Consider the following 8816-nt stretch of genomic DNA (forward strand, 5'->3'; position numbering starts at 1 on the left):
TACAAAGTTGGAGAGCATTGAGGATCCAAAATTCCAAAAAGTTGTGGCAATACGACTAAGGTAATCTATGCCTGGGATAAGAAAATCCTTAGTTTTTTCGAAAATTCAAGGTTTAGTAAACAGGAAATTTATAAAGAGAACCACATTATTAATATTCATGTCAACACCACCAAAGTGTTGACTACTGGGCTATTGATACCATCGGGGATGAAACGTCCACCAGCAGGGGCATCGGACAAGTGGTTTAAATAGTTATCAAGGTATTTTTATGAGAAATCCATCAGAGTAAGATTATAAGTATTGCTATATGATAAATTTTAGTACTCAAATCAAATAATCCTTATGTGTGTTTTTTTAATTACAAATAACGCAGCAGTCTCGGTAAATATTGACGTTATGATAATGAAGCATACTTGTGTTTGTTACATAATATAAGTGGGTCCCCTTTTGACGTAGGGATACCTTATGTTTTTGAAAATTATACTTGTCTTTTGAGTTCTGGTTCGTCTCATACAATCTTGTCCGGGCCATTACCTATTCTTATCTTTTGATACTTCATGGCCTTGCATGGATGTGTGCCTCAAGACCAATGTGTGTCGCATATCATTATGACCTTCCTCCGACTTTGAACTTCGACATCAAGGTCATTATATCAAGATTGTGAATTTTGGATTTACTGAGAAAAGAAGGATTTTCGTAAAAAATATGAAGAATAACAATTGAAGTGCTGGAAATGTTCTATAATTTTCGCCATCTGTTAGGAATGGTGTCCATTATTTTCTTCCTTAAATAATTTCAATATTAGATCGTGTTTTTTCCTGTTTTGTAATAGTCTAACAACATGATTTCTTATTCTTATGATCTATTTACATCTTGAAAACCATACTTCCTGTATTCTTATATCCTTCAATAATTGATTTTTGTATTATCAAAAACGCATATAGAGTAGATAAGGCATTAAAGTACCACGCCTAATATGTAAATATCGTCGATTATTTATCAGTCTGAACGAATATTTACGTTGTCACTTGTATTTTAAACTATTTCCAACAGTTTTGATGCTTTAATTGACGTCATGACGTCAGCTTATTGATTTTAAACGACTTCAATAGGTGTTGTGTCATTAAGTTTTGTATGTAAATTTAGAATATAGATTTTTTTCTACTTTCTTTTGTTATACCATTGAAATAGTTTCAGCAGTATTTGATAATGACACTACGTATTTCTCAAATCGACAGATACAGTCCATTTGATGTACAATAAAAATGAAGGATCTTAAAGTATCAAATCAAAAAAGACACTCAAAACGTGTTCTGTTTTCACCCTTGAAGTGCTTTATATTTTGTCATCATGAGGTGTTTTAAGGTGGTATGGGAGTCTAAAATAAAAATGATAGAATTTGTTCATACTTTGTCAAAATGTAGTATCTATTGATACATGTTCAAAACTGTTATAAAAATGATAGGTCACCGCGCATTTTCTCAAGCCACAGGTTGTGACAAAATGACAAATTTTGTATGGATTATACAGGAAAAAACAACATTTTGTGAATAGAAACTAAACAAAATGATAGAATTGTAAAATTAATTAGGAAAAGATTGCTTTCAAACAATGCTTTGAGAATATCAAAAGAAAAGATAGGGTCACCGTACGTTTTTTCCGGCTAAAAGACAAAATAGGAAAATTTCATGTAGAGTCCTTCAGAAAATGCACTGTTTTAGAGTTACCTCCCCTTAAATTGCCAATTTGAAAATATTAAAAAAACAACCAAAAATAATCTACACTTGTGAAAATATTAATATTTATATGTTATATTCTTATAAATTGGTTCTTTTAAATGAAAATTCACATTACAAATCTGCATTCCTGCATCAAATTTTGCTAATTTGATAGAAAATATGGACCTTAGATTCTCTGTTTTTTACAATCCAAGATGGCGAAAGACACCTATACCACCTTAAATACATTATAGTATACATTTCATAAGGCATGATATGATTACCAATGAGACAACTACCCTTCAGAGACTAAATGACAGGTTTAAGTAACTAGAGGTAACTGCCAGGGTTTCAACAACAATCAAGACCCATACCGTATATTAGCTATAGAAGACACAGACATGAAAACGAACGTGCCATATAATACGTGATTTACGTACAATACACAAATAACGAAAATCAAACATGATGAACAGTAACCAGCGACAAACCACCATATTACAGACCGCTGACTAAAAAATGGCATATATAGAATGATTATGTGGTGTGGGTAAACATGTTTGTGAATTGTGAGCATGATTTACCCTGCGCCATTCATTATGTTCATTTTCAAACTCCAGGAACCTGTAATTCAGTGATAATCGTTGGTTCATGTTTACCATGATTGTTTTTCGTTATTGTTTTTTTGTGTAAATCAGTATGTTGGTTTCGATTTTTATTTGTTTCACACTCCATATATATCTTGCTATGCGTTATGAGTTTTGTTTAATGATGAAGGCCCTTGGTGACCTGTAATTGTTTGCATCTTTGTCTTCTGGTCTTTAATTGATAGTAAACATATCATATCCCCTTAGTTTTCATATAATAGTAATTGTAAACAAACTCAAATGCCAAACAGCTAGTTGACCAATACACAAGCAATTGTAAGTTAAAGTTCAGATTAACAAACGAATTGCAACAAGTTATTCCTGTGGGTACCAATTGTGCCCTTTTAACAGCGGACGTTTTACTGTGTTATATAAATTATAGATATGGTAAACTCAGTTATAAATTTAAAAAAAAACAGCAATAAGTGTCCTTTCCCAAACAGAGACATTTCAGTTTTACACTAAAACTTTACACAAAAAAATTACGAAAAATGGATGATTTTTCTTCATCTAATAATGATTTGTCCTTTATCTGTAGTGACTTTTTGTATTTTTATGAATGTAATCGTTTTACTGGTAAATTATTAAGTCAAGGATTCCGTTACCACAAATTACTTTTCCAAATTCTTCTTTACAGATACAGAAATTTTAAGTGAAAATATTGTCCTATCTTTTTAAAATTGCAAATGGGATTTTGTACGGAGATCTTGCTTATCGTACACTTAGATTTAGATACGATCCGAGTTAACATAATATATCCTTTATATAAAATTATTCTAAATGGTTAAACATTAGAATTAGATCTTTGCAAAATGTTTTCATTTGTTTTCAAATAAAAAATAAAACAACATACACATTTATATTAATTACAAATATTTTTTTAGATTAAAAGGGAATGATTTATTTATCAAATTAATTAATTTGTAAAATTGGAAAATGACGTAATTTTGGTTTTAAACATATAAGCATATTTTTCCAAAAAAAATACCTATATAGATATGGAATCGAGTTGTCCTTTTGATCAATAATTGTGTCGATTGCATTAGAAAATAGAAATGTTTCACGTAAGTTATAACCCCGTCAACGCCAAAATGAAAGAGAACGAGCTATTGTTGAATTTGGAGATAGACTTTTTCAAAAAATTATCGGCACGAACTGTGCGCCTCTCCTTGTCGACCTCTTCTTATTTTCATACGAATCGGAGTTTCTTCAAACACTTGTCAAAAACAAGAAGATCAGAGTAGCCAGGCCATTTAATTTCACATTTAGAATATCTCATCTGAAATAAACATTAGAAATATGGTGAAAAAATATTATATATAAAGTATTGCAGCATATTGAAGAAAGAATTATTTAATGATAAAAGACAAAATAAGACCTCTGGAAATAAACTTAGAACATATCGATTATTTAAACCAAATTTTAATTTTGAGCCTTACTTATTGAAGTTACCATATATTCAAAGATGTGTTTTAACAAGATTTAAAATTGGAGCTCACAAACTTGAAATAGAAATAAAGGCAACAGTAGTATACCGCTGTTCAAAACTCATAAATCCATGGACAAAAAACAAAATCGGGGTAACAAACTAAAACCGAGGGAAACGCATTAAATATAAGAGGAGAACAACGACACAACACTGAAATGTAACACACACAGAAACGGACTAAGCATCAGACAAAATCCCACGAGAATAACAAATACAACATCAAAACCAAATACATGAATTTGGGATAGACAAGTACCGTTACACGTCTTATCGCAAGTTGTACAGCACTTGAAAAAGGTTGTGTCAAATACGGCTATGTTTTTATGCTTTGGATAAAAACATCCTTATTATTTAGAACAATTAATGCTTTTGCAAACAGTAAATTTTATACAATGAATATAAAAGAGATAAACATAATGAAACTGAAGTATTAACTAATTACAGAAAACTAGACCCGAATACATAATGCATAGACCAACACAGAATAGACACACCCGACTCAGTCCAGGCCTCAACGCAATAAATCATAAAAAACTGACGTCACATACGATGGCGAAAAGGCACAAAAATTGCGTCACATTTGAATTTATGAAATTTCTGAAAAGGTCGTTCCTTTAATATTAAACTAGAAACTCTGTAATGAGGAAATAGAAGATGAGATGCATTTTCTTTTAACATGTTAAACTTTGGATAATGTTAGAAATCCCTTTCTAAGCAAAATATATAGTAAAAATAAAAATATTTCAAAACTTGATAACGAATCTCTTTTTATTTGGCTAATGGGAAATTGAGATAAAAACGTTTTGATAACAATTTATCAATTACTAGAGGTTTTAGATATAAACAGAAATACAATTTTAAATTAGATTTCTCTATTTAAAGATATAGAATGATATGTATGATCAAATATGTATTCACATTAGTTATTTCTTTTACATTAAATACATTATTAGTATACTATGAGGTGTCCTGTCCAATAAAGGGACCGTAGTAAAAGACAATTGGTCTTATCATATTATATATTTTTATCATTACAAACTGCCTACTTCATTTGCTTTAATATTTTATATCAATCAATTAAATCAAAATCAATCATATTATGTGCTTTGTTAAACCTATTTTTCATTTACTTTACATCAGTTATGTTTGAAAATTATATTGTAATTATTCTGCTCATTTTGGGCGCCGTGATTGGCAAATAAAATATTTGTTTGTTGTTAGTTTGTATATAAGAATGAAAGACAAGAATATATAATTTATCATATAATAACACAATTACGGAATGTATAAGTTCAGAGCCACGTTAAATGGATAGCACCAAAGGACAGACTTAATAGTAAAAGTAATATTCATAACGACAAATAAAAGAATACTATAACACGTTATAAAGATAATAAACAACGTCAGTACCGAGGATCTATACTTCAAGAACATCGTGCATTATTTATGAAGTTGATACGGAATATTTATCAACAAGGTCTTTAAACCTTCCGATGGACTTTTTTTTTATAAAAAGGACGAGACGTCCTTAGACATCCCCCTGGTTCATCAAATTTCTGCTCAGAAAATGGTGACGTTTTAAAAAGTCTAAGTAGCAACAGCATGCTATTGAATACCGAATAAGTTGGGAAATGGTATACTGCTACTAAGGTGAAGGAGATTGATAATTTCAAAATTAAATTGTCTCGTTTGTCATTGATTCTTGAACTGAGATGACCGTGTATGTCAAATTTGAGGTACCGGTATAAGTCTACAAATGAGGCAGAGGAAGCCGTGTCTATTGTTTCTTTAATTTCAAGTTCCTGGGGATATATAAATGGAATCCAATCAGAAAAGAATGGATTGATAATGACTATGTACCTATACATCCCGTCATTATGCCATGGTAAATTTTTGTTTATATATCTGTTTGTTTTTATAGTGATTAAGAAAATAACACAGCGTTCTCTGCTGTATCCCTATTTTTTTACATATTTATCTTATATATGTATTATAAGTGTCAATATAATGGAAATGTATACGACTGTCATACAAGTGAGAGGTCTAGCTAGCTATAAAACCAGGTTTAATCCACCGTTTTTGTATGAGAAAATGTCTATTCCAAGTCAGGAATATGACAGTTGCTGTCGTTTTGCACTTTGATTAGGGGCTTTCCGTTTCAGTTTCCCCCGGAGCTCAGTATTTTTGTGAATTTACTTCTTGGAATGTTTGCAGTAGAAAAGACTCAAATGCAGGTTGCACATCTGTATAATGTATCTAGAATGACTAGTGGAAGGTCAAGTGAAACTACGTTACGTCAAGACAGACACATTTTCATTATTCATCTCCAGAATTTGTTCAAAATGGCGTAACAAACTGCTCGACAAACCAACGGAAGAAAAAAACAATAAAATATCCGGACAAACAGTTCGTAGGCGACAGCGTCAATTCAAGTCAAAGAGTTTGTCGTCCGTTGAAAGGACATATCCTTAGATAGCTAGCATTTGATTTTTATGGTGGAATCGGTCAGGGGGATCTAGGATGATTTGTTTTTAATTATGTCCTGAATTTTAAGTAATGAAAAGGCAGGCTGAGCAACTTTACAAAAACTGTATGTAAAAAAAGGTCGGGATGAAATAAAATAAAAGGCAGGACCGAATAAAGTGAGAAAAAAAACAAGTACAGAGATAACAACTTAAAAAACTTGAAGGACAACATTTCTTATTGTAGCCCCACATAAAAATCAAATGGTAGCTCCCTACGCAGCCTCACAGGGCGATTTCAATGAACTCAAATACGGTTCAATGCAAAAGTCGACCATTAATTGAACCGATGCCGATGAATAGAATTTCAACTTCAAATTTTACGACGCCGGACCCAGACTATACAGGAGACGCAATGAACGACTTTTTTAATGCGTGCGTGCAAGAAACAGATCGTTTTTGGTAGTGGTGGAATTATGTTATGGGCGGAATAACCTACAAATCACTGAGCTCAAAAACATTGATGGCAATCTAATCGCAACAAGGTATAAGGAAGAAATTCTGGCTTCTGTCGTTCTCCTGTTTCACCAGGGGGATCGTTTGAACCAATTTTTTCAGCAGGACAATTGTTCAGTTGCACATATTTCGATGAATGTTTAGAGAATAATCATGTTCGTGTGTTGCTATAGTCACCGATGTCTCAAGATTTATTGCCAATCGAATATCTTTGGGACGAATTTGGACGACGTCAGAAATAATCGAAATCCACTGTAAACGTAATCCCAGCTCCGAACAACTGTATCAGGGAATGAAACACTTCCCTCCAGACTTTATTCGACGACTCAATGCAACGGAAGTTTCAGGCGGTCACAAATGCAAGAGCAGGTCATGCACGGTATTGACAAATTAAATTGAAAAGTATACTCATCCTGTTAAAATTATCCAAAAATGTGCAATATTGTTTCAAATAGAGAACACTTGTTATTTTTCTCTTCAAATGAAATTTTTAAGCTAACGATTATACTAACTTAATGTTATATTTGTTTGGTTATAAAACAATATATATAATCTTACAAACAGGTGACCTCTCTTTTTTGCATAGTATGTAAAAAATCGTAAGCTGGCACTAAAAGAACATCACCGTCTGAAAAAGGAATATTAACAATATGAAAAGAAAAATTGTCCGTTTCATCGAGTTCTCGATTAAAACTGAAATATCTAAAGTAAGGAATGTACAGTTTCATGTTTTTCTGTTCAAAGGACAATATTCACTTATGTCACAAAATGGCCTAAAATATCAACTTAATCATAAAACACCAAAAAGGTCACAATTTGATTTGTAAATGGGACTATTTCAAAAACCTTCATGCAAAATCTATCACTTCTTTTCATAAAAGTTCAAATCATTCTCCAAAGTAAGCCCATTGTTGGACATTTTCAGACCTAAAAGCTTTAGGCAGACCTTGGCCGCCACCTACGATCCAAAATGTTTTGTAACCAAAAGTCATTTTGATATAGAATTAATCAATATAAATGATCGTGGATTGTGGCCAAGGTTAATTATGCCAAAACATTAAAATTATTGAAATCACAAAAATTGACCTTAAAATATAAATAATGTTTAAGGGATCATAACTTTATAATTTTAAAGGAAGGTGCCAAAAATATTGTTTTGTTTTTATAGGATTTTCACAAGTATTTCTATGTGTTTTTTTTGCCAGATTGAAAAAAACAAAACAAAAAAAAAACAAAAAAAAACCATTTAGGACCAAACGGAATCCATTGTGGACCTTCTCTTGTAAATTCCAACACAAAGTTGACTGTTGTATTATTACCACTTCTATATAAAAAGATGTAGTGTAATTGCCTATTCGACAACTCTTTTAAACAAGAGACTCTTTGTTTGTTTGCTTCACACATTGTTGTCAATACAATGGAATTTTATGCGTCTGTCATACACTTGAGAGGTTTGGCTAGCTTTGAAACCAGGTTTAATCAACCATTTTCTACACATGGAAATGAATGTTAAAACAACAAATATTATGTTTCAACTGAAGATAATCATTATGATCACAAAATAATAGAACCGTGTCAAAAATTTATTGCATTTTATCAAAATTTAACAACGAACAAACTCAAGTATTTTGAATTTGTTTATAAATTACTGAAACGTGACTTGCAAAGGAAAGGTTTCTAGCTTTAAAACAAGCATATATAGACAAAAGTAAATGCCTGCACTAAGACAGTTGTTTCCATTCGTTTGATGTATATAAGCTTTTGACATTGACATTTGATAAGGGACTTTCCGATTAGAAATTTTCCTTGGAATTAGTTTTTTTTTTTTAATTATTTTACTTTTTCCTTTGGGTAAACGGTCTTTACACTTCCATGACCATTTGAACAACTGTTAGAGGGATGTGTTAGTGGCCTGTTGCAAGAGATATTTTCTGCGCATATCCATGCACATGCAATCATTTAACTGCAACATTCCAAACTTTCC

Source organism: Mytilus trossulus, chromosome 7 (genome assembly GCF_036588685.1).
Source record: "Mytilus trossulus isolate FHL-02 chromosome 7, PNRI_Mtr1.1.1.hap1, whole genome shotgun sequence".
NCBI lineage: Eukaryota > Metazoa > Mollusca > Bivalvia > Mytilida > Mytilidae > Mytilus > Mytilus trossulus.